This window comes from Scyliorhinus canicula, chromosome 1 (genome assembly GCF_902713615.1).
Source record: "Scyliorhinus canicula chromosome 1, sScyCan1.1, whole genome shotgun sequence".
Classification (NCBI taxonomy): Eukaryota; Metazoa; Chordata; class Chondrichthyes; order Carcharhiniformes; family Scyliorhinidae; genus Scyliorhinus; species Scyliorhinus canicula.
Window position 1 is genome coordinate 140,005,493 of NC_052146.1, and position 26,082 is coordinate 140,031,574.

At 50.3% G+C, this 26,082-nt stretch overlaps 1 protein-coding gene across 6 annotated transcripts in view; it reads right to left on the bottom strand.

Annotated features, from left to right (window-relative positions):
• dlgap3 (discs, large (Drosophila) homolog-associated protein 3) overlaps window positions 1–26,082 on the bottom strand; it is a 1,017,459-nt gene that overhangs the window by 714,547 nt on the left and 276,830 nt on the right. The window lies entirely within an intron of this gene.

The window sequence follows — 26,082 nt, forward strand, 5'->3', positions numbered from 1 at the left end:
TGTACCTCAAATCCCGAAACCTTACAGCAGTCACAAATTTAAAGCTGCTTTTATGTTGCTTGGCACAGTCAGTTCATGTTCAAGCAACATCTGCAATCTAAATGGAATGGATTCTTTGTGTCGATCAAAAAATCTGCAGTATCCATTTTGAATGGGTATTCATAGCGCAAAGCAGCCTGTCAGTGGCACAGTGCATTTATTGGCTGTGATACTACAATGCAGTATCATGGCTCCCACATGGACGTGAGTTGTGATTTCCAATTGTGGCGTCATGTTGCCACTGCTTTTCCTTGCCCAACCCACAGTGCCACAGCCAGCCGAAGCCTTTCTCCCCATAACAATGCTTCACGTTTCTCTCCTCCCTCTTTGTTTCCTTCTTTCTCTTTTCTCTTCATTGTCAGCCATCACCACTCATTTATTTTTCTTTCCTTGTGTCCATTTTCCACTTGATTGGACTTGCCCACCCTCTATCCCCTCTGACCACTCTTACTGCTAATAGAAATGGTTGCAGCTGCTGCATGCCATAAATAGGAATCACCATTGATAATGAAAATTCCTACTCACAGTACCCAGCTGCTAAAAACTCTTCCCGTCATCCTGTCCATGGTTTCAAATGCTTGCTGGAACTGTGAAATAGTTGACAGATGGCATCAATGCATCCTTCACTGATTGGGCTGAATTCCATGGCCCCGTCGTGGAGAGGGTGGGGCTGGAAAATGTGATGAGCCATTCAAAAGTCCATTGTCTTCAGTAGGAATGTAAAATCCTGATGGGGGAAAATGCCACCCATTGCCTTAATGAGGCCTTGCCCCTTATGCATCCTTCTTTCATGAGAATTTCTGAAAATGTACTTGATGGATACTGATACTCGAGTAATGCTGTACCGTAGTGCTACTCAAACTGTGCCAGACTTTGCCAGTGGTGTAAGTTAATTTTATGACTCAGAATTAGCCAAGAATTGCAGGGCAAAACAACCCTGGAGGGATGCTTCAAGTTGGCATTGGACTCCTTATCTACATAGGCAGGGACTACTTTAGGCATGATTAAAGGATGCCTCTTGTTACTCCTTTCCCAACATAAATGTTGGCATGCATGTGCCTGTCACATCAGTGCTTTGGTTACAAGTGCCGAAGTGACAGACACTGTCAAACTAATTTTTAACCTCTTAACTTGAGATATTGAAGAATGTCTGTTATCCTACATTTTCTTCGTATATATTACAAATAGATTCTGTAAAAGGCACGGACCAATTGATTTGATTGGAATATTACCCTCCGGTGCCTGGCTTTCAGCTTTGTTTCTTTGTGCACTGCCAGGCAGTACTTCAACCAACCCTCACTGTAAAATAGCGGATTGGTTTTTACAGCTTCTGGATGAATTCTAAACAATAGCAGGGCCACTGCCTCACTTCTTATCTTTGATGTTAAAAAAAAAAGCCCTGCAGAATTATGACAAGCGCATCAGACATAAAACCTGTGCCACTGATTTGGTACCGCTTTACATTGAGAGCCGAATGCTTGGGGGGGGCCAATGCCACAAGAGATATCATTCAATATTCTCTTTGTCCTGGTGGCTTTTGAAATGTAGCAAAAAGATTGAAAACACCTTATCCTCTTCAGTCCAAGGATTTCAAAAGCATTGACCAGGAGCTAGAACTTGTTATGTGGTGCTTTCCTCCACTTCAAATTTGGTACATTGTTTTCCAAGAACAATTTTAAAGATAACCAATCTCACAATATTTTAAACCAATAAAATTCTGCCAAGTCTTCATTAATTCTGAACGTATTTACTTGACCCCCCTGTTCCTCATACTTTTCCTCTGAAGATAATGTGAAGAGAACTTGTTCACGGTTCCTTGCTGATACTGAGTCCAGAGTTAGGAAAATTACAAAATATTTTTCTCTGCAGAATATTAGGTGTATCTGTCTCAAAGAAAACAAAGAACAGCACAGGAACAGGCCCTTCGGCCCTCCAAGCCCGTGCCGACCATGCTGCCTGACTAAACTACAATCTTCTACACTTCGTGGGTCCGTATCCCTCTATTCCCATCCTATTCATGTATTTGTCAAGATGCCCCTTAAATGTCACTATTGTCCCTGCTTCCACCACCTCATCCGGCAGCGAGTTCTAGGCACCCACTACCCTCTGTGTAAAAAACTTGCCTTGTACATATACTCTAAACCTTGCCCCTCGCAAGGTTGTGAGCTTCCAGGCCCCTGTGTAGTCAAGTAATAAGCTTAATTAATTTGTGGTTGCAATGATGGTGAAAATCGCTCACCATCGTTACTTTTCAAAACCGATAGCAAAATCTACACAGTTACAAGAGAAAATACAGAAGCTGTCAGTGATACAGTAGTCCCCCGTTATAACGCGGGTGTTCAGGTCCAAGACAGCCACCCGCGTTGTAACCGAGCCGCGGATATCCAAGATGGCGGATATCCAAATGAATGAACGAGAGGAAACATCTCTGACTGTGCTGAACATTGCTGAATGGAAGGGCGTTTTAAATAAGAAACAGCAAAGTTCGTTCAAGTCTTAAATCAAGTTTTAAATGTATTAAAATATATACAATAATATACAGTATACATACAATAATATACTTAAAATTGTACTTACACGCATATTTTTAAAAATCATTTTAAAAAGTCTGTGAGTTTCCTCTGGCACATCCCCTTCCTCATCTTGACTTGTGCTTGTCTCTGGAGGTTCTTCAGGTGCAGGATGTATATCGGGTCGAAGTCTTGCTGCTCTGTGTATGCTATGAGCCACTTCAGGTGCGTGATGGCATCCGAGTGGCTCTTTGCCACTGTGGGCTGGGGTTCTTCTTCTTCTTCTGCCTCCTCTTGGGTGACCTGGTCGATGATCTCCTCCTCTGTGAATGTTTCTGTGGGTGCCATGTCATCCTCTGCTGCTGACCACCTGTTCACCCAATCCTGGAGTGTTAGGTTCTCACCCAGGTGGCCCTCTAGCCTCTCTTCAGCTGCCCTGATCTCTGCTTCAGTAAAGCCTACGAAATCCTCTTCATCCGGGTAATGTTGGGGTCGTGGGAGTGCTGCTCCTAGGGCCTTGTTCCAGCAATTGGCGATGGTCTTCTCTGTCACAGCTCCCCAGGCCTTCCCTGCCAGATAACAGGCATCCTTGATGGTGATGGCTTTCAGGTAATCTGGGACAGTGAGGGGAGAGTCTATCATTTCCAGGATCAGTTCCTTTTTGTACACAGACTTGAAGGTCTGAATGATGCCAGCATCACATGGCTGGATCTTGCTGGTGGTGTTCTTTGGGAGATAGAGCACTTGGATCTGCCCATCCCTGGTCTTGAGAACATCTCCCTGAGGGTGGGCTGAGCAGTTGTCCAGTAGGAGTGTGGCCTTCTGCGGTAAGTTGCGGGCACTAAGGTGGTCCCTGACACTGGGTACGAAGAACTTGAAGAACCACTCCTCAAATAAGGAAGCTGTCATCCAGGCTTTGCCAGAGTTCCGGTAGGTAATGGGTAGGTTCTCCATGTTGATGTGGTGAAAGCATCTAGGAGACTTGAATTTGCCCACCATCAATGGCTTCAGCTTGTGTATTCCCGTGGCATTGCTGGCAAACAGGATGGTGAGCCTGTTCTTGGCTTGCTTGTACCCCAGAGTCTTGTGGGCATCATCCTTGACAGCTAGGGTCTTGTCAGGCAGCATCTTCCAGTAAAGCCCTGACTCATCTGCATTGTAGAGTTGCTCTGGGGTCAGCTCCTCTTGCACCATGTAGTTCTTGAGGATGTCGGGAAAGGCTGCTGCGGCTCCTGAGTCGGCGGATCTCTGTTCACCACTGATGGTAACTGCACCTATCCCATGTCTTTTCTGGAACCGATGGAGCCAACCCTTGCTGGCTACGAAATTGCTGTCCTCTGGGTGGAGCTGGTGATGGAACTTCTCAGCCTGAGTCCTGATGATAGGTCCAGATAGGGGGGTGCCACCAGACTGTTCCTGGACAAACCAGGTGAACACAGCCTTCTCTAAGTTACTGTCACTAGCGTTCCTTGCCTTTTTCCTGCTAAGCCCTTCACTCTGAGAAACTGTCCCAACATATGCTCTTAAATTGGGCTCATCTTTCACCCACCCACGGAGGGTTGACTCTGGTACACCAGTCTCTCTGGATAATTTTGCCTTTGTTTCCCCGTTTCGAAGCCGGTCTATCAAATGTATCTTTTGACTCACTGAGTAAGACTTGCGCTTAAACATTTTGAACGACAGCAACTGAACTCGAAGATACCTGCACTGGAAAAGGTATCCCTTTTATGGCTGTGTAACTGGGCTAATCGGTCACGGCTACTCATCGCGGCTAATCGTTCTACAGTACAGTGATCATCGCTGCTAATCGGTCTAATCATCGCGGGTAATAATCGGTCTAATCATCACGGGTAATCATCGCTGCTAATCGGTCTAATCATCGCGGCTCAAAAAGATGCTGTTTCAAAAAGAGTTTAAAATGAGTCAAGTAAGTTGGGGTCCATAAACCCCCCCGCCGTATATCGCGAACCGCGGTATTGCGGGGCGCGTTATAACGGGGGACTACTGTATCATGCTCCAACACACCAGGCATAGTTGCAGTCCCCACAGATGCAATCAACACAGAATCAGTGAATTTGCATAAACTTCAAATTTTTACACGCATTTCTGGATGAAAAATAAATTAAAATGTTAAGCCTTATTAAGTGGGCAGCACGGTAGCATTGTGGATAGCACAATCGCTTCACAGCTCCAGGGTCCCAGGTTTGATTCCGGCTTGGGTCACTGTCTGTGCGGAGTCTGCACATTCTCCCCGAGTGTGCGTGGGTTTCCTCCGGGTGCTCCGGTTTCCTCCCACAGTCCAAAGATGTGCAAGTTAGGTGGATTGGACATGATAAATTGCCCTTAGTGTCCAAAATTGCCCTTAGTGTTGGATGGGGTTACTGGGTTATGGGAATAGGGTGGAGGTGTTAATCTTGGGTAGGGTGCTCTTTCCAGGAGCTGGTGCAGACTTGATGGGCTGAATGGCCTCCTTCTGCACTGTAAATTCTATAATTCTATGAAAGAACAAAGAGCAAAGAACAATACAGCATGGAACAGGCCCTTCGGCCCTCCAAGCCTGCGCCGATCACGTGTCCTATCTAGACCAATTGTCTGTATCCTTCTATACCCCGTCTGTTCATGTGCCCATCCAGATAAGTCTTAAAGGTAGCTAACGTATCTGCCTCAACCACTTCACTTGGTAGTGTATTCCAGGCCACCACCACTCTCTGTGTATAATACTTGCTCCCATAAATCTCCACTGAACCTTTCCCCCTCACCTTGAACTTGTGCCCCCTTGTAATTGTAATTTCCGCCCTGGGAAAAAGCCTCCAACTGTTCACCCTAACTATACCCTTAATAATTTTATAAACTTCTATCAGGTCACCCCTTAGCCTCTGTCTCTCTAGGGAGAACAATCCCAGTTTATGCAATGCCTCCTCATAGCTAATACCCTCCATACCAGGCAACATCCTGTTAAACCTTTTCTGCACTTGATTTGGTCAGGGTTTAGTCGGGTAACTGAGTTTTAATAGCTTATTCAGTCAAAATTACTCCAAAACAATCTCTCTGGCCCCGAAAAAAGATATATTGGATGTATGGAGTCTTATTCCCTCAGAAAAACATTTTAAAATAGCTTATTTAAAAATAATAACAATAATAAATACATTTGTGATATTTCAGTTTTCCTTTTATTCCCATGTGTACTATTTCAGTTCCTGTACAATGATTAAAATGCTAATTTTATTTGCGTCCTTTACTTCCTGCTTTGATCCCGATGATAATCCTTCAACATAAAATTCAAAGTACTTTCTTTTTTTTTTATAAATAATTTTTATTGAAATTTTTACAAAATACAAAATATAAACATCTTAACTCTATTAATGTACAACCGCGGTAACACCCCATAAACAATGCCCCCCCACCCCAGCTTCAAGAGCAACTTCAAACAAAAGGAAGAAACAAAAACAAAGAAATAGAGAAAAGAAAAAAAAACAAAGGAGAGAGATGATAGCACCCTCCACAAACCCTTGTGCACAGTTCTCCCTCCCCCCAATCCTTCCCCCCCCCCCCCCCCCCCCCCCCCACCCCCCTCCCGGGTTGCTGCTGCTGTCAGCCTGTTTTCCCTACCGTTCCGCCAGGAAGTCCAGAAAGGGCTGCCACCGCCTGAAAAACCCTTGTACTGATCCCCTCAGGGCAAATTTCACACTCTCCAATTTAATGAACCCCGCCATATCCGAGATCCAGGCCTCCACGCTTGGGGGCCTCGCATCCTTCCATTGGAGCAAGATCCTCCGCCGGGCTACTAGGGACGCAAAGGCCAGGACCCCGGCCTCTATCGCCTCCTGCACTCCCGGCTCCACTGCAACCCCAAAAATTGCGAGTCCCCAGCCTGGCTCGACCCTGGATCCCACCACCCTCGACACCGTCTTTGCTACCCCCTTCCAAAACTCCCCCAACGCTGGGCACACCCAAAACATATGGGCGTGGTTCGCTGGGCTCCCCGAGCACCTAGCACACCTGTCCTCGCCCCCGAAAAACCTACTCATCCTTGTCCCAGTCATGTGGGCCCTATGCAGCACCTTGAACTGTATGAGGCTAAGCCTCGCACAGGAAGAGGAGGGATTCACTTTCTCCAGGGCATCCGCCCACGTCCCCTCATCAATATCCTCCCCCAGCTCCTCTTCCCACTTCCCTTCAGTTCCTCCACCGAGGCCTCGTCTACCTCCTGCATTACCCGGTATGTGTCCGAGATCCTCCCTCCTCCGACCCACACCCCCGAGAGCACCCTATCCCGCACCCATCGTGGGGGCAGCAAGGGGAACCCCTCCACCTGCTGCTTGGCAAACGCCCTCACCTGGATGTACCTAAACATGTTCCCCGGAGGGAGCCCAAACTTCCCCTCTAACTCCCCCAAGCTCGCGAACCTCCCCTCCACAAACAGGTCCCTCAACCTCCTAACCCCTGCCCTGTGCCAGCCCAGAAATCCGCCATCAATGCTCCCTGGGGCGAACTGATGGTTCCCCCGTATCGGGGCCTCCATCGAGCCCCCCATTTCTCCCCTGTGCCGTCTCCATTGCCCCCAAATTTTGAGGGTAGCCGCCACCACCGGGCTCGTGGTATACCTCGTTGGAGGGAGCGGCAACGGCGCCGTTACTAGCGCTTCCAGGCTCGTGCCCACACAAGACGCCGCCTCCATCCTCTTCCACGCTGCCCCCTCCTCGTCCATTACCCACTTACGCACCATCGCTGCGTTGGCCGCCCAGTAGTACCCACAGAGGTTGGGCAACGCCAGCCCCCCCCTATCCCTGCCTCGTTCCAGGAACACTCTTCGAACCCTTGGAGTCCCACGCACCCACACAAAACCCGTGATACTGCTGTTGACCCTCCTGAAAAAGGCCTTTGGGATAAAGATGGGGAGGCACTGGAACAAGAACAAAAACCTCGGGAGCCCCGTCATCTTAACGGACTGCACCCTCCCCGCCAGTGACAGCGGTAACATATCCCACCTCTTAAACTCCTCCTCCATCTGCTCCACCAACCTTGTGAGGTTGAGCTTGTGCAGGGCCCCCCAACTCCCAGGCACCTGGACCCCTAGGTACCTGAAGCTCTTCCCTGCCTGCTTCAGTGGGAGCCTACCAATCCCCTCCTCTTGATCCCCCGGATGCACCACAAACACCTCGCTCTTGCCCAGGTTCAGCTTATACCCCGAGAAATTCCCGAATTCCCCAAGGATCCTCATCACCTCCGGCATCCCCCCCGCCGGGTCCGCCACATACAGCAGCAGGTCGTCCGCGTACAGTGACACTCGATGCTCCTCCCCACCCCGCACCATGCCCCTCCAGTTCCCTGACTCCCTCAATGCCATGGCCAGGGGCTCAATTGCCAACGCGAAGAGCAAGGGGGACAGGGGGCACCCCTGTCTCGTCCCCCGATGCAGCCGAAAGTACTCCGACCTCCTCCTATTCGTGGCTACACTTGCCATCGGGGCCTCGTAGAGCAGCCTCACCCACCGAATAAACCCCTCCCCAAACCCAAACCTCTCCAACACCTCCCACAAGTACTCCCACTCCACCCTATCGAAGGCCTTCTCCGCGTCCAAAGCCACCACTATCTCCGCCTCCCCTTCCACCGCTGGCATCATAATGACATTGAGGAGTCTTCGCACATTTGTGTTCAGCTGCCTTCCCTTCACAAACCCCGTCTGGTCCTCATGTATGACCCCCGGCACACAATCCTCTATTCTGGTGGCCAGGATCTTTGCCAGCAGCTTAGCATCGGCGTTCAGCAACGAAATCGGCCTATATGATCCACACTGCAGAGGGTCCTTTTCCCGCTTCAGGATCAAGGAAATCAGCGCCCGCGACATAGTTGGGGGCAAAGCCCCCCCCTCCCATGCCTCATTAAAGGTCCGAACCAACAGGGGGCCCAACAGGTCCAAATACTTTTTATAAAATTCCGCCGGAAACCCGTTCGGCCCCGGCGCCTTCCCCGACTGCATGCTCCCTATCCCTTTGACAACCTCCTCTAACTCGATCGGTGCCCCTAGTCTCTCCACCCGCTCCTCTTCCACCCTCGGGAAACGCAACCTGTCCAGGAAACGCCCCATTCCACCCTCCTCCACCGGGGGCTCAGAGCGGTACAGTTCCCCATAACAGTCCCTGAAGACCCCATTGACCTCTACCCCCCTCCGCACCACCTTCTCAGCGCTATCCCTCACTCCCCCAATCTCCCTGGCCGCGTCTCGCTTCCGGAGCTGGTGCGCCAGCATCCTGCTCGCCTTCTCCCCGTGTTCATACACCGCCCCCTGTGCTTTCCTCCACTGGGTTTCCGCCTTTCTGGTCGTCAGTAGGTCAAATCTGGCCTGTAGGCTACGCCTCTCCCCCAGCAATCCCTCCTCCGAGGCCTCCACATATCTCCTATCCACCTGCACCATCTCCCCTATCAGTCTTTCCCTTTCCCTCTGCTCCCCCCTCTCCCTATGGAGCCCAATTCCCCCCTCATCACCGCCTTCAATGCCTCCCAGACCGTCCCCACCCGAACCTCCCCGTTATCATTGGCCTCGAGGTATCTCTCAATACACCTCCGGACCCTCCCGGCCACCTTCTCCTCTACCAGCAGCCCCACCTCCATGCGCCAGAGCGGACGTTGGTCCCTCTCTTCCCGCAGCCCGAGGTCCATTCAGTGCGGGGCATGGTCCGAAATGGCAATGGCGGAGTATTCCACTTCCTCCACCCTCGGCACCAGCCCCCTGCTCAGGACAAAAAAGTCAATCCTCGAGTAGGCCTTATGTACATGGGAGAAAAACGAGTATTCCCTGGCCCTTGGCCTCTCAAACTTCCAAGGGTCCACCCCCCCCCCCTCCCCATCTGGTCCATAAATCCCCTCAGCACCTTAGCCGCCGCCGACCTCCTACCCGTCCGGGACTTGGATCGATCCAATGGGGGATCCAGCACAGTGTTAAAGTCTCCCCCCATGATCAGGCCCCCACCTCCAGGTCCGGAATGCGGCCCAGCATACGCCGCATGAACCCCACATCGTCCCAATTTGGGGCATAAACATTCACCAACACTACCCGCTCCCCCTGCAGCTTGCCACTCACCATCACGTACCTCCCGCCACTGTCAGCCACCACCTTCAACGCCTCAAACGACACCTTCTTCCCCACCAGGATCGTCACCCCTTTACTCTTCTCGTCCAGCCCTGAGTGGAATACCTGGCCCACCCACCCCTTTCTCAGCCGGACCTGGTCCACCACTCTCAGGTGTGTCTCCTGGAGCATGGCCGCATCCGCCTTCAGTCCCTTCAGGTGCGCAACTATTCAGGCCCTTTTGACCGGCCCATTCAGCCCCCTCACATTCCAGGTTATCAGCCGGATCCGAGGGCTCCCTGCCCCCTTCCCCTGCCGAATAGCCATACCCCATCCCTTGCCCACCCCCGGCCAGCGTCCCACGCTCTGCCAGTTTCCCATGGCGGCACCTCCCCCCCTCCAGCACTCCCTGCGTCCTCCAGCTCCTTCCTGACCGTTTCAGCAGCAATCCGGTAACCCCCTCCCCTCCCCCCCAGGCTAGGACCCCCCCTAGCCGCGCCCCCCCTCTACAGCACTCCCGTGAGCCAGCTATCTTCTGCTGACCCCGGCGGCTCCCGCCCTACTTTCGGCTCCTCCCAACGTGGGACTGCCCCTCCCCCATAGTGCCCATCAACCAGTCCACCCTCCCCCGCTCCTGCGCGGGAAAAGAAAACCCCGCCCCCTCCCTCTCCCAGCGCGGGGACCCCGTAGAAAGCCCACGCTTTCGCCCTGCCGGGCCCCGCCTCCTCCAGGGCTACTCCCATTGTCAGTCCCCCCCACCAGCTCCCCAAACACCCCGTTTACCCCTCAGTCCAAACCCGTCCACCCAACTCCTGCTGGAAAACCCATAAAGAAAACACCCGTACGGCATAACCCCACCCACCCTACGGCCACCCCACATCATACCCTAAACCCCGCAGATACACATACAGTATAAATAAATACAGTATTCCACAGCATCCCCCATCCGGGGGACCCTCAGTTTGTGTCCAGTTTCTCGGCTTGCACGAAGGCCCACGCCTCCTCCGGGGACTCAAAATAGTGGTGCCGATCCTTATAGGTGACCCACAGACGCGCCGGCTGCAGCATTCCAAACTTCACCTTCCATCTGTGGAGCACCGCCTTCGTCCGGTTAAACCCGGCCCTCCGCCTCGCCACCTCCGCACTCCAGTCCTGGAAGATCCGCACCTCCGTGTTCTCCCATTTGCTGCTCCGCTCCTTCTTGGCCCACCAGAGCACACACTCACGATCCACAAACCGGTGGAACCTTACCAACACCGCCCGTGGCGGCTCGTTCGGCTTGGGCCTCCTAGCCAGAATTCTGTGGGCCTCCTCCAACTCCAGGGGCCCCTGGAAGGACCCAGCCCCCATCAGCGAGTTCAGCATCACCACCACATAGGCCGCTAGGTCCGACCCCTCCAGCCCCTCCGTGAGGCCCAGGATCCGTAAATTCTTCCTCCTCGACCGGTTGTCCAACTCCTCGAACCGCTCCTGCCATCTTTTATGGAGCGCCTCGTGCACCTCCACCTTCCCCACCACGGCCACGACCTCGTCCTCCCTCTCGGCGGCTTGCTGCTGCAGCTCCCGGATCGCAGCCCCCTGGGCTGTCTGGGTCTCCATCAGTTCCCTGTTGGTTACCTTGATGGACTCCAGAAGCTTCACTGTCAGATCCTGGAAGAGGCTCAGCAGAGTCGTCTGGACCCACTTCTTCAGTTCTTCAAAACTTTCGCCGGCCGCCATTTTGTCCTGCGGGTCCCAAATTTTTTCAAAAGTTTTTCCTCCCGATTCTCTCCCTGCTCCGCTCCTGGTCTGCACCATGGGACCTCTGGAGAAACTCCTGGCCTCTTCCCCCGTCGGGATTTGCCTCTTAAGCTCCGTTGGGGGCCTTTAAAAAAGCCCCGAAGTCCGTTTTTTTCGGGAGCCTCCAAACGTGCGGCTCAGCTGGTCATTGCCGCTACCGGAAGTCCAATTCAAAGTACTTTCAAAAGTAAATAGAAGAAAAGGGGCGGGATTCTTTGATACTACGGAAAAGTGTTGACGCCGTTGTAAACGGCGTCGCGTTTTAAGACAGTGTCAACAGCCCCCAGGAGCAATGATCCTGGCCCCTACAGGGGGCCAGCACGGCACTGGAGCGACGCACGCAGCTCCAGCTGCCGACACCGGCGTTAAACGGGCGCCGCGGGTCCGCGCATGCTTGCTCGTTTCCTTCTTGGCGTCGGCCCCGACGCAACATGGCGTAGAACTACAGGGTCCCGGCGCGGAGTAAAAGTGGCCCCCACCAGGAGAAGCTGATCGGTAGGTCCCAATCGCGGGCCAGTCCACAGTGGAGGCCCTCCCCGGGGACGGATCCCGCCTCCCCCCACCAAGTGCCCCACCCAGGGGGTGGACGCCGAGGTCCCGCAAGGTAGGACCACATGTGAACGGTGCCGTGGGACTCCGCCCACCGCGCGTGGAGAATCGGCGGGGTGGGGGGGGGGGCGCGTAGAGTGGCCCCCAACCGGCGCTGCGCCGGCCATGCCGGCGCCAATGGCAGCAATTCTCCGGTCCCCAGATTCTCCGGCCCGGGGTCAGAGAATCCCGTCCATGTCCTTCAGAGCCCATTAAATTGTTGTGGCCAGCTTTCTGAGCTCAACAGAGCGCCAGATCACAAAATCCAAACTAATGTTTAGGCATTGGAAACACAGATCCTTATTTATTCTACCGCAACACGAAAGATTACCTCTACCCTCCAAAGAAATGAAAATGCCAGCAATTAAAAACATTTTAGAATAGCTCAAAATGCAAAATAATGTTTATTCTATAGGCATAATGCCAGAGCAAAGTAGGACCGCAGAAACTAAAAATGAGATAAATGTACAATTTAATCTGTTTTGGTGGCATAGGTTCAGGGATAGAAATGGGTAAAGATGATAAGTGATGTCAGTGCTCCTCTTTGATCAATGACATGAGGGGCGCGATTCTCCGACCCCCACGCCGGGTGGGAGAATCGCGGGAGTGTCGGGCGATTCCCGCAACGCCACCATGGCACCCGCACGCGATTCTCCCAACCCCCCCCCAAAACGGCGTGTTGTGTTTTATGACAGGCCGAGCGGCCTGCCCAATCCGACAGGTTCACGCCGGCGCCAACCACACCTGATCACTGCCGGCGTGAACAGCGCGCGAACGCTGCGTGTGCGGCCTGTTGGGGGGAGGGAGGATCGAGCACCAGCGGGATGCTCAGGAGGGGTCTGGCCCGATCGGTGGGCCGGCGTCTCTAAAGGACGCACTCTTTTTCCTCCGCCGCCCCTCAAGATCAATCCTCCATGTCTTGCGGGGAGCCCGCGGAGAGGACGGCAACCGCGCTTCCCGGCAGCCAGTAAGCCTCGCAAGATCTGCCCAGATCTCACCAGGCATTCCAACCAGGACCCCACCCCAATTGGTAGGACCAGGCTGCATGCACCAAGGTGGTTTTAAACCTGCTGAGACTTACTCACGCGGGATTTACTGGCCTCCAGACCTCCAGCAGCCTTCCCAGAGTCCCCAGCTGGGCGCCATGCAGTACTGGTCCACACAAACATGGACTGGGCAGAATGGCACCATCGGAGGCCCCAGGGTGGTCAGAGACAAGGCGAGGTGGCCCTCCCCCAGGAATGCAGGCAACTTGGCACTGTTAGGGCGGGACCTTGGCACTGCTACCCTGGCACTGCCAAGGTGCTCAGGTAACACTCCAAAGCCAGCAATAGCAGAAGGAAGCCAATGCCAGGTTCCCCAGGTGCCTGGTTGGCACTGCCAAGGATCATGGCCTGCGGGGGGCCATGCCCATGAAAGGAGAGTGAAGGGGGTGTAGTGAAGAGTGGGGGGGGGGGATGCCACGTAGGTATAAAGCGGCCTCTGGATGGTTGGGGAAGTAAAGGGTGGGGGTCCTGGAAGGGGAGCCTGTAAGGGGACATGGAAAGGCCTGAAAAAGGGTGGCCCTCAGTGCCCATGAGTGGGTGTTGTTGGGGACCCACAATCTTACTTCAAGATTAGGGCATCCTTTAAAAATGGCGGCCCGATCTTTGAGGAGCCGGTCTGGACAATAAGTTCAGCTCCCCAGTGATAAAAATAATTCTATGTGTGGGCTTGATCGGTGTGAAACTCCCCAGGGTCCAAAAAACTGACTATGCACCAGAAAAGTATCTCACCGTGGTGTAGCATGGCGGGTGAAAGCCGGGAGACCCCGCTCCCGGGATCTCCCCAACATGCAACACCTCACAAGATTCAGAGCAATCTCGCGAGACTTTGCAAGGGCAATCCCGCCCAAAATGTAAGCCTTCCTCTAATGTGCAGTTTCCGAGGTACCTGAGGCTTTGGGATTTAATCCCTTTGCCTCGGGGACCTCAATCGAGCGCCATTTGGTACTGGTCCTCACAAATGGAGACCAGACAGAACAGCACTCATGGGGGTCTCCAAGGAGATCAGAGGCCCCAGATGCATGCTCTTTGGGCAGGATGGTGCACTGGCATTGCTGGTGCCAGCTGGGCACCCTGTCAGTGCCACCTGGGTGCCAGCCTAGCACTACCAATGTGCCTGGATGGCACTGCCAGCTGGCAGGGGTATTGCCAAGTTGGTGGTGCCAAGCTGGCCTTATTTGCACGTGCACAATCGGCGCAGGGTTGCCCGCCGTGGGTGCAGTGGGGGGGGGGGGGGGGGGGGGAGTCTTGGGGACTCTCCTGTGTTGCATTCGGGTTGTGGGAAAGGTGGGGATTCTTTTGGGGCCTTGGAGATCGGGACGCCATTTAAAAATGGTGTACCGATCTCTCGCTACAATGGGGAGTTCCAACAAAAGGAGCTCTTCATTGTAAAAAACGGGGCTATGTGCAGTCTTGGCTGTGCATTCCCCCTTCAGACCCCTTATTCAACGCGAGTCGTGTTGAATAGCCATGTGTTTCTTGCCACTGCGAGTGCTGAGAAACACGCGGTTAAACATGCTCGCTCGGGGACTTTGTTCCCTTTTGGGAAGGTCGCACCCTCAGTGTGGTTAGATAGTGGTGGGGTACGAGTCAACAAGAGCCAAAGGGAAACTCCCAGCAAAACCCGCCACAAGCGATAGTTATAAACTTTTGTGTTATATTGCACTTGGCGTGTTTTGCGTTGTATGAGGTAAACTTTGCACATCTAGAGGTTGATGCAGTAGTTTGGTTGGATTAATGAGTGCTTCAATAGGTTGCGCCATAAACGCAGCTTGATCCTAAAATTTCCTAGACAGAAGACCCCTGACCTGAAGACGGTTCACACCTGAAATCACACAGTTTCCCATCACCAGGAATGAGAAACAATAGATTTTTCTCTCCTTTGGCCATTCTTAGCCCTCTCAATTGTGCAATTTGCAAACATCATGGACCCTTGTTCAATATTCTGAGGCAAGTGAATGAATACAGGTAAAACCACTAAAAGAAAATGTTCTCAAAGTCAATTGAGTGATAACGGCAATGTTGGAACATGCAAAAATCAATAAAGTTCAAGGAATAAACTAACAAGCGTTGTGAAGATTCTGTGTTGCTTTTGCTGGATTTGTGATAACTTAATATGCTGTCCATGGTTCTGAATCTACTACTTTTATTCCATGGACACCATTTTAATACTCAAAATCTGTGAGCTAGTTTTTCCGTATTTTGTTGATAACATTAATATGTTAGCACTATTTGTGTCAGGGGGTAGATTTGTCAGCTTATATTTATTTTAAAAAGTAAAAAGGTGTTCACGATTTTAGCTCCTGTCAGCCATAATCTACAATGTTATGCTCCGTTAGTAAATGGTCAGTTTTGCTGCTATTGTCAGTTGTGATTTTGTTGGAAAACTAGTCTGTAATTGAGGTGGTTTTGCTGGGAGCAGAGATGATGACACCACGACTGCCCAAGGAATGGGTGACACCGGGTCTAATTTCAGGTCCTGAATAATTTATAATCAATCATGTTCATATTACTGTGGGAATTAAAAATAAACAAACTTGTCTAACTTAGGATTCTTCAGTGGGTAGGGTGCATACTTTCAAATATCACAGAACGGTTACAGCACAGAAAGAGGCAATTTGGCCTATTGTGTTTACATCCACTCTCCGTGGGAGCAATTTACCTCAAGCCACTCTCTTGCCTTCTCCCCATAGCCCTGCACATTCTTCCTTTTCAGATAATAATCAAATTCCGTCTTGAATGCCTCAATTGTCCCTTCATTCATCGCACTCTCAAGCAGTGAAGAGCTCCAACCACTCTGTACATGGAAGAGACATTTCGCCATTGCTTCCTTTCCCAATTATCTTAAATCTGTGCCCTCTTGCTCTTGATCCTTTTGAATATGGGTATATTCCCCCCACCCCCGCCACCCCCATGCACTCTGCTCAGTCCTCTCCTAATTTTGAATATCTACCTCAGTCAGGTTCAGAACATAAAGCAGAGGTAAAAAGTGTGTATATGACCCACTGCAACACGTTTAGGTATTTTTCAAAACAATCCAAAATTTACAGTGAGCATGGCCAGAATTTTCCCCTACCCGGCGGGGCGGGGGGTCCCAGCGGGACGGAGTGGCGTGAACCACTCCAGCATCGGGCCTCCCCAAAGGTGCGGAATTCTCAGCCCCCTTAGGGGCTAGGCCCGCGCCGGAGTGGTTCCCGCTCTGCCGGCCAGCGCGAACGGCCTTTGGCGGTCCGCCAGCCAGGGCCGAAAGGCCTTCGCCGGCCGGCGGAAGTCCGCGCATGCGCCAGTGCAAGCGAGGGGGGTCTCTTCCGCCCCCGCCATGGTGAAGGCCATGGCGGGGGCAGAATAAAAAGAGTGCCCCCACGGCACAGGCCCGCCCGCCAATCGGAGGGCCCACATCGCGGGTTAGGCCACCGTGGGGGCACCCCCCGGGGTCAGATCGCCCCGCGCCCCCCCCCCCCCAGGACACCGGTGCGCACCCGCGCCGCCAATCCCGCTGGTACCAGAGGTGGTTTAAAGCACGCCGGTGAGAAAGGCCTGTCAACGGCAGGACGTCGGCCCATCGCGAGCCGGAGAATCGCCGCGGGGGGCCGCCAACCAGCGCGGCGCAATTCCCGCCCCCGCCGAATCTCGGGGGCGGAGAATTCGGGACACGGTAGGAGCGGGATTGACACCAGCCCCGGGGGGGACGGAGAATTCCGCCCCAGATGTGTCACAAACATTAAACAGGTAACATCCACAAGTCTTGGAAGGCAACTGCAGGAAAAAAAAATCATAAAAGCATTTAGATTCAAACTAAACTTGGCAATTTATCGTGGCCAATCCACCTAACCTGCACATATTTGGACTGTGGGAGGAAACCAGAGCACCCGGAGGAAACCCACGCAGACACGGGGAGAACGTGCAGACTCCGCACAGACAGTGACCCAGTGGAGAATCGAACCTGGAACAGTGCTAGCCACTTGTGCTACCATACTGTTTTAATTCCTGTTTGTCATTACTAAGATAGTTACAATTCTCAACACTTATGAATATTGTTTCAGCAGAAAAAATGTTTCTTAAACTGATAACATATCACAGAGAAAAAAACAATTCTTTCCAGTTAAAACCAAAGGGTAAAAAATTGCCTGGGCCTCTATTCAGGCTGAACCGTGTTGCTGGTTAAACTGCATGCATTCCAACAGGAACACTGGCCAAAAATTGGCCCTCAGGCCTCAGTGACATTTTATTCATGAGCTGCTGCCGTTTGTTTTGTTAAACTGTGTGAATTGCTGAGCAGCATGCCTCATGGGTAGGCCAAGGGAAGATCGAAGCAGAAAATGCCTAAAGGTGATGGAGGGGATTTGGAGAAGGAATGAGGAAGGGGGAGAGTAGGTCGGGGGGGGGGGGGGGGGGGGGGGGGGGGGGTCATTGGATGACTGCAACGCAGGATTCAGATGACTATTATAAGCTACGAAATAAAAAGTCAAGTAGTTCATGATATCGTCTGAAATTATCAATCACACTATTGTCTTGTCTTCGTCGGATTCCTCTCAATAGTCATTATAACCTCTGATTCTTCTCATTTGACTATCCTTCACACAATGACTTCCAACAATTCCATATTATTCACTGCCAGCATCCTGTATGAATTCAGTTAGCTAACTGACAGACTTCAAACATTCAAAGACATGCTTTTGTGTCAGGCAGTTCTTTGAATATCAGCTACAAAGAGACAGATTAAAAAATCAATGCAATATAATAGTCATCTAGGCAATGTTTGATATTGAGTAATGCGAGGAAAGACAGGGGTCATGAAGAAACAAAAGGCAAACAGTTAATTCAAATTCCATTCGGTGACTGAAAATGCTCATGACTAACCTTCATTGGAAGTTTCAGAATTCACCGTTGAGAAAACAACTGTCAAAGCTTACACCGTTAACCTTCTGGGTGATTAAAAAAAGTCTTTTAAAGTGTTTAGATTTTTATTCCAGCATTTCATCTGTAAATATTTCACCTTCAAATGTCTCAGAGCAATATAATTAAAATTCTTGAATGTGCTTTTTGATTATGGAAAGAGTTGAGGGATCAAAATGCAAATCTGGGACGGCATTCTCCCCTACCCGGCGGGGCAGGGGGTCCCGGTGCAGCGGAGTGGCGCCAACCACTCCGGTGTCGGGCCTCCCCAAAGGTGCGGAATTCTCCGCACCTTTAGGGGCCAAGCCCTCACATTGAGGGGCGAGGCCCGTGCCGGAGCGGTTGGCACCACATCGACTGGCGCCCAAACCGGCTCCAGCGGCCTTTGACGCCCGCCGCCCGGGCTGGCCAAAAGGCCTTCACTGGTTCGCGCATGCACCGGTGTGTCAGCTGCCGCTGACGTCACCACCGGCGCATGCGCGCTGGGGGATTCTCTTCCGCCTCCGCCATGGTGGAGGCCGTGGCGGCGACGGAGTAAAAAGAGTGCCCCCATGGCACTGGCCCGCCCACCGATCGGTGGGCCCCGATCGCGGGCCTGGCCACCGTGGGGGCACCCCCCGGGGTCCAATCACCCCGCGCCCCCCCAGGACCCCAGGGGTCCGCTCGTGCCGCCGATCCCGCCACCACCAGAGGTGGTTCAAACCACGGCAGCGGGAAAGGCCTCCTAGTGGCGGGACTTCGGCCCATCGCGGGTGGTTTTTCCCGCACCCGCCAATTCCCGGGTGGCGGAGAATTTCTGCCAGGGCGGGGGCGGGATTTTCGGCGGCCATGGGCGATTCTCCGACCCTGCGGGGGGTCGGAGAATTTTGCCCCAGGTCTGTAAATACAAAGACAGTTGTTCCAATTGTCTTTTTGTTACTATTTTGTCAATGAGATTCAAAAGAACCAAATTAATATCAAAACTATATCACTTGACTCATTTTCTTGATTACATCATGTTTGTATCTTAGAGGGCAAGGTTGCACAGTAGTTAGCACTGCTGCCTCACAGCTCCAGGGACCCGGGTTCAATTCCAACCTCGGGTGACTGTGTGGGGTTTGCACTTTCTCCCCGTGTCTGTGTGGGTTTCTTCTGGGTGCTCCGGTTTCCTCCCACTGTCCAAAGACGGGCAGGTTAGGTGGATTGGCCATGCTAAATTGCCTCTCAGTGTCCAAAAGGTTAGGTCGGGTTACTGGGTTACAGGGATAGTGTGGAGGCTTAAGTAGGGTTCTCTTGCCAAGGGCTGGTGCAGACTCGATGGGCCAACTGGCCTCCTTCTTTACTGTAGGGATCCTATGATTCCATGAGATTCTGCTTTCCCAAATGTTCCTCAGTCAGAAAATGAATAAACAAAATCCAACAATCCATGGGATTTCAAGATACATTGGTAATTGTTGGTTAATAAATACCAAAGAATTGTCTTGAATGTGTCCTCAAAGCATCATCAATTGCCTTCATCAATGGGGAGATGGTGTGGCAGTGGTTATGTCACCGGATTAGTAATCTAGAAACCCAGGTGAATGCTCTGAGGACATGAATCCCATGAAGGCGGCTGAAAGAATTTAAATTTGATTAATACATCTGTAATTGAAAGCTAGCCTCAGTACTTCTCATCGATTGTCAATCTGCCGCTTTTATTTGATCTGGCCTGGCCCACATGTGACCTCAGGCACACAGCAAAGAGCATGTGATTGACTTTCATGGAGACTAGAGTTTATGACTCCTCTGAGTGACCACGAACAACAACTCTTTAAAAACCTGTCCTAATTTGTGAAGCAGGGCACACCTAACTCTATAATGGAGCCAGCCTGGTCGGGGGTTCCAGGTGTGAGAATTGACAGGAATCATCCACAACCTTTAAAGAAATTCCCAAAAATAAGACAGCCTGGGAATGAGGTTGGGAATCCTATAATCAGGACCCACCCGCCATTTTATAAGGGTTCCCTAGTCATCACGATTTGGTGAAAATTCAGGCCATTGTCTCTAGAACTGTCACTGATTGCATCTCTACGGGTAATCTCTCTGTGACTTCCAATATCAATGATGTGGAGATGCCGGCGTTGGACTGGGGTGAGCACAGTAAGAAGTCTTACAACACCAGGTTAAAGTCCAACAGGTTTGTTTCAAACACGAGCTTTCGGAGCACGGCTGTGCCTGAGGTCACCTGAAGAAGGAGCCGTGCTCCGAAAGCTCGTGTTTGAAACAAACCTGTTGGACTTTAACCTGGTGTTGTAAGACTTCTTACTGTGTTCCAATATCAAATTCTTGAAACCCAGAAACAGCCCACATTCCATCTTCTTCCAAGATCCTCTCACAGGGATCGACACATTTGACAAGGCCTTGACCATGTCTGTTTTATTTTCTTCCTGTCCCATTTTTCCCCTCCCCTTGTCTCGTATCTTCTCAACAAATCCATGCCTGCTCCGATGACCTCTGTTATTTTAATAGTTTCAGCTTTCCTGACCCTAGCCATTTCATTTTCATCATGGACTCCGATCTCTCTCCATCTCCAAAGCTCCATTCCTCACGAGGATGGTCTGATAGCTCTCCACTTCTTTTTGGAATGGAGGCCCAACTGGTCCCAATCCACACTGCCCACCTCCGCCTGACTGAACCTATTCTCAAACTGAACAAGTTCCATTTAACTTCACGCAATTCTTACAAATAAAAGGTCCTGCTTTTGATATCTGAATGGGTCCCAGCTATGCCTGCCTTTGTGTGGCCTATTTGGAACATTCTTTTTTCCAGTGCTCTCAGGTGACTTCTCGCACCCTTTTTTCTGCTACAATGATGACTGTATTGGGGCTGTTTCCTGCTCTCATCCTATACTGGGCAATTTCATCAACTTTGCTTCCAAATTCCACCATTTTCTCATCTTCGCCTGATCCATCTCAGACCCTTCCCTTCCTTGACCTTAACTCTATTTCTGGCAATAGACTATCATCCAATGTTCACCACTATCCCAGACTCCTACAGCTATCGTGACTGCATCTCCTCACATTCTGCTTTCTGTAAGGAATCTATACCATTCTCCCAATTACTGTATCGTCATGCTATCAGTTTAAATGTTCCAATTTTCATACTAGCACTTCTGATACGATTTCCTATTTCCTCAGCAGAGTACACCCCCCCCCCCCCCCCCCCACCCTCCCTACCCACAGTTGAAAGGGCTCTCGCTCATGTCTGCTCTCTTTTACTAGGGAAGGCAATGGTGTGGTGGTATTGTCACTGGACAAGTAATCCAGTGACCCAGAGTAATGCTCTGGAGACCTGGATTCGAAGCCCGCCACAACAGTGATGAAATGTAAACTTGATAAAAAATATCTGGAATTAAAAGTCTAATGATGACCATGAAACCACTATCGTTTATCATAAAAACCTATCTGGCTCACCAATGTTATTTCGGGAAAGAAATCTGTTGTCCTTATTTGATCTGGCATCCATGTGCCTCCAGACCCACAGCTACATGGTTGACTCTTAACTGTTGTCTTAAATGGCCCAGTAAGCCTCAGAGACAATTAGGGATGGGCAACAACCAACAATGCTCACATCCCCTGAATTAATTTTTTACTTACTTTTGTTCTCATCCATTCCCCTCGCTCCCAGAACAATAATATAGTGTGTTCCTTCTCACCTTCCACCCCAATAGCCTCTATGTTCAACTGATCTTCTTCCATCAATTCTGCCACCTCCTGCCTAATGTCACCCCCAAAGGCATCTGCCCCTCCGCTCCCCCTTTCATCATTCCAAAGGGACCGTTTACTCTGCAGTACCCTAGTCCATTTCTAAGTCGCCCCAACAACCTACCCGTTCCATGGTTTATTTTTTATGATTCTTTGATTTGTCCCTCTTGTTTCCATTTTTCTTGGCTTTTGAATGGCAGCTATTCAGGATTCTACCTCCTCGAAAAAGGCCTTTTGTGTCCTACTTGTCCATTACCACCCCTTTTGACCTTTCACCATGCAATATTTTGACACTTAATCTGTCCAGTTTTCCATCCTTGGTCTCATCTTTTTTCTTCTTTCCACACTCCCCCTTTCATTTGCTCATAACCTATTACTTTTCTCAGTCCTGATGAAAGATCATCGACCTGAAACATAAAGGGTGGGATTCCCTGGGCCCCCAGCCGCGTGTTTCTCGACAACGTTCGTTCGCTGATGGTGGGATTCTCTACTCCCACCGCTTGTCAATGGGATTTCCCATTGAAGCTAACCCACACCGCTGGGAAAACCCGAGCAGGGGTGCACTGTCAGCGGAAAAGGGAATGCCAATGGCTGCAGAGGTCCAGCCAAAATCACTTTCTCTCTTCACAGATATTGCCGGACCTGCTGAGTATTTTCAGAACTTTCAGTTTTTATTTCACCATTACAGACCAGATGACCAATTTGAACATTGATTTTTAATGTTATTTTTCAAGCTGCCATGCATAAAATAAAAATATTGGGTGGGATTTTCTGACCCGGGGCCGGGTCAGAGAATCGCCGGAATGGGCGTGATTCCCGCGACATCGGTGAGCGGAGAATCAGCGGCATTGGCGTCGGCACGGTTCGTGCAACGCCGGTCGGCAGCCGCTCAGTACCCCACCCCCCAGCGATTCTCCGCGCATGATGGGCCGAGTGGCTGCCAAGATAGCCGGAGTCCTGCCGCCGCCGTTCACATGTGAAACAGTTCCGCAAGTCAGAGTTAGGCATCATTAACACATGGATATAGACTAGTGATAAAATCTCAGTTGGCTCCTTGATATGGCAATGAAGTGAACAGTTAAGGATTCAGCCAGTGCTCATGTCAGAATATAGATTCCAGGGTTCCCACACTATGCACATCATTGCTCACATTTGCAAAGAGAATGCTGCCACACTCAAGAATCTCAGATGCCATGTTTGGGTATTTTTGCGCTCGAACAATGAATATACTCAGAATTAGAAATTTGGGCTGGGATTCAAAGTATCCCTGTATCACTTGGACATTTACCACTGTCTGAATCCTGCATGAAATGAAACAAACAGCAGTTATGCATTTGTGACAAGCGTTTCTAAAGAGTCAAGACTAAAAACATATTAAATCAATTACTCCAAGATTAATGCCAAAAAGTACTAACCTGTCAAATGTCACCTTTATAAATTGCTCCAATGATAAAGAATTGAAAAGAATCCTTTTCTCTATTTTGAGTTGTCAGCTCAGAGGTTTATTCACCATGAGAACCTCCAGCTGTCTTGCTGATCAAATTCCCACAGTGTGTTGTTCACTATTAAGGAGGAGACCATCATTTTGCTTTCATCCTGCATTAGATGACGTCACTCTAGTTAGCCAATAGTTTCTATACAAGCTTAAAAAACAACCTCCTTCTGATCCTGATTAACTGATGATGATGATATTTCTGATGGTTTTGGATTAGTAATGTGGAACTGGATAACTCGAGGCAAGATTATCAAAGGACAATGGGGAGGTGTGGGGAGAGAGCTGAGGCAGGAAGGCCTTGCACTGCTGGCCTATGTTTTAGTTTATCAGTACCATCCCACCCCTGAGCTATTTTGGGGAAAGATGGATTGGGCACAGATCGACTAGCTGCCCGCAAGCAGTGAAGACTTTTAGGTGATTAAAACATCATTGATTAGATCAAAGGTTGCCAGTGCTCGAGGATGAGAGACCAGTCCCGCTTACCTGTCTACAACTGTGGCCGCGGTTCACCCTGTGAAATTACTCCTCCTTCCACACTGCTGATCCAGCAACTGTGATCTTTTTTTATTTGAAAGATTTTAAAAGTACTGAGGGGGTGTTTTATAAGGCCATGAAGGAGTCCACATGGAGTATTTCAAAGAAACTCAGTTTCTTTACAATAACTATTTTATACATTACACAGTAGATCCCAACTAGATCTGCCTTGCCGGTGCCAAATGGCCGACTTTGAATATCACACAACCTGCCCCCTTAACGGGGGAAGCTCATATTCTGCAAGGTTCACGGTGAAGTTAATTTTTCTCCCCTTTAAGATAATTACGGGTTATAACGGGGCACCTCAAAGTAGAGGTGTCCTCTCTCCCACCTACTTGTAACGGCAGATTATTGTTCCTTTTCTGATGGAGGGCATCTTACTGGCACACCTTCTGCCCATTAATTGGCCAATTAATTGGCCAAGTCAGGGTGGCTGCACTGACATAGTGCAGCAGGTCAGGATCTGTCCCACTCGGGATCTGTCCCGGTCCAAAATGGAAAACTCTGTGGAGTCAGATCCAAACTAAAGCAGTACCTAATATTTGCCTGAATTGTTTAATATGATTTTTTTTTTGTTTGATGAGCTGTATTTTATCCTTTTAAGGTGCAGGGGAGTCATGGAGTAGATTTTTGTTCGAAAGCATTATGGATAAATCTGCATTGGTTTATTCTCGAATTAGCACTGTGGATAGGGGAAATGTCATGCTTCCTGTACAAATTCTGTGGGAAGTGCGGCAGAGACACAGGAGCAGAGAAAGTATCTCTGAGCTACGCCCCATCCTGAGCTGGAACTATGGGCACGATGTAACCAAATTGCAACAGAGTCCTATGACGAGCGTGTTCAGCCGGGTGTTTCCTGGTGCTCACAGTGCCACGAAACAGCATGCTATCGGGACTTTGTTACAATTTGGGGCCTCAGGGGGGAATGCCTCCCTGAGGCCACGCTTCCTGCACTGCGGAACTCTGCTCATTATAACTCCTCAGTACAGGAAGAGATCAGGATGCCATTTGATCTAACCACCCCTTTCGATTTGACCTCTGAACCCACAATGCGCCTATAAGAGTACCCCATCCCCACACTCCACCTCACATGGGAGGGCACCCCTGGAAGTGCCAGTGTGAGACTGGCAGTGTCAAGATGTCCAGGTGACACCAGCAGTGCCAGGGTGCCACCCTGCCCAGAGGGCAACCACCTGGGGACCACCAATTGCCTGGGAGACCCCTCCTCCCCCAAGTGCTGTTCTGCCTGGTCCTTGTTTGTTATGATCAACACTGAACTGCGCTCGCCCAAGGTCTCCGAGGCAAAGGGGTTAGATCCCAGGACTTCGGTAGATCAAACAAGCACATATTAGAGTGAGATTAACTGTCTCTCACAAATATGCAGATTTTCCAGAGAGTGATCCCATCCACAATGGGCCGGATTCAAATTGAGATGTTTCACGAGATTCCGTTCAGCTCGCAAGCCAGGTATATCCCGGAAGAGAGATCTCCTGACATCTACCGGCCGCGCTGCGCCACCACTTGGGCGCAATGCGCCTGGTTGATTTAGCCCTATATCGCCAATCTACTGCAGAATCAAAATTCTGGAACTGCACCAGATGGCCTGCAGTGGCTCAAGTACATTGCACTGCCTCCAAGGTCAATATATCCTTCTTGAGGTTTGGTGCCCAGAACCAAATACAAGAGGAACTTTGATGGCTGTGCAACTGTCCCATAAAGGATTTTCAATCTTCAAACTTCCAAAAACTACTCCTACAAATAGATAGAGATTAATGTCGACCGTTTTGAATTAATGCCACACCCTGGGCCAATTAGCTTCACAGTCATACATTAGTAATATGATTTTGTCTGAAACCAGTCTCTTTCTTCCAATTTTTCTTCTTTTTCCTATGTTCAACTCCTGAGGGCAGTGGCTCATGCTGGGATGCAATTCCATGGAGCCTGAGTGGCTTTGAATATAAGTCTTTATGAGTGAATCCCCACAGTGAATGCCACAGGCTGATTGAACCTGGCATCTTCCTGGTTCATATAGCTCAGTTCGCACTAGGTGGATACATTTACTCAATGAACCACCGAGGGAGATGAGTATTGTGATTTTTTAAAGATAAAATATTCATGTCTGGACAGATAAGGTCATTATAGTAATCATAAAACAACTGCAGTATTTTGAATGAATATTACCATTAATTTTTTACAATTGTACTTTCAATCTGTAAAGTCTACAGTGTCATTACCTGCAGAACATTTGAACAAATTCTGTACACACATAATATATTTCATTACTTCAAAAAAAAAGGCTGTGAGCACATTATTTTGTTCTGTTCAGTTCTTTGGCAATAGAGTAGCTGTCTATGAAGGCTATTTGATAGCATTGAATGTTTGATAGCTGAATGGAATAATTATGTAC